The sequence below is a fragment of the Physeter macrocephalus genome, chromosome 2 (assembly GCF_002837175.3).
Source record: "Physeter macrocephalus isolate SW-GA chromosome 2, ASM283717v5, whole genome shotgun sequence".
Classification (NCBI taxonomy): domain Eukaryota; kingdom Metazoa; phylum Chordata; class Mammalia; order Artiodactyla; family Physeteridae; genus Physeter; species Physeter macrocephalus.
The window spans coordinates 84,331,390-84,332,691 of record NC_041215.1 but is presented as its reverse complement, the minus strand read 5'-3'; positions in this window follow the sequence as shown (position 1 = coordinate 84,332,691).

The window sequence follows — 1,302 nt, the reverse complement described above, 5'->3', positions numbered from 1 at the left end:
GAGCACAGGCTCCAGACGCGCAGGCTCAGTAGTTCTGGCTCACGGGCCCAGTTGCTCCGCGGCAGGTGGGATCCTCCCAGACCAGGGCTCGAACCCGTGTCCCCTGCATTGGCAGGCCGACTCTCAACCACTGCGCCACCAGGGAAGCCCCTGACAATGCATTTTTGTTATTAGAGTTTCTAAAAGAAGCATTTAGATTTTGTCAGACATTTTTGTTCTCCAACAATAGAAGGATATCATTTTGCTATCTCAAATGTAATAATGATTCAGGAAATGATTGTTAATTCGATACTAAAATCATCAGATTAATAGTTGTTAAGGAAGAGGATACTCACTGGATTTCGAAGTATGACCTGCAAATGAATCCACTTATTAACTACAAAGGAAAAATAAAGCTTTCAACAGAGAGATCAAATGCAGAGTCATCAGGAATGGAATAAACTGGAATTATGTGCCTCCATTTATAATGCAATGAGAAGGACAAAACATTACCTACATTATATTTTTGCCCAAAATGTTTAAACTGAATCTAATCATGAGAAAATAATCTGACAAATCACAACCATGGGGCATTCTGTATAATTGGACCTAGACTCTAGACAAAATAAAGAAACAAAGTAAAGAGTATTCTGGATTAAAGGAGAAAAAAGATCTGACAACAGAATGCAGTGGATAGATCTTGAGTGGATCTTGGATCTCAAACAGCTATAAAACATTTTTGACTCTTGGAATGTATATTAGGTGATACTACTGAAGCCATATTAAATTGGGGGGGACTTCAAAAAAGGCAATTGAATATTTCTACCCTCAAAGAACTCACCCTCTATTGGCAGAGGCAGGCTAATAAGCAAGTAGTTACACTAGAACATCCTTTGGATTTCTCTATGGCTAGATAATCACTATCTAAAATAATATATGAAAAATAGAGATTCCACAACAGTCACATAGTTATCAGAAGGTTAAGTTTGGACCCAGCTACTATCCATAAGAAATATACTGTCTAATAAGGAAGATTAAAAAAATGCCTAAATCATCCTTGAATTTTATTTAAATGCCACTCGGATTGAAAATAAAATACCAAGGGGATTCATCCCCCCACTAAAAATAGAGAGAAATAACATACAATTAGGTAAGTTAAAGCTTCAAGGTAGAAGCAACATTAAGAAATGGACCTTGAGGGCTTCCCTGGTGGCACAGTGGTTGAGAGTCCGCCTGCCGATGCAGGGGACACGGGTTCGTGCGCCGGTCTGGGAAGATCCCACATGCCGCGGAGCGGCTGGGCCCGTGAGCCATGGCCGCTGA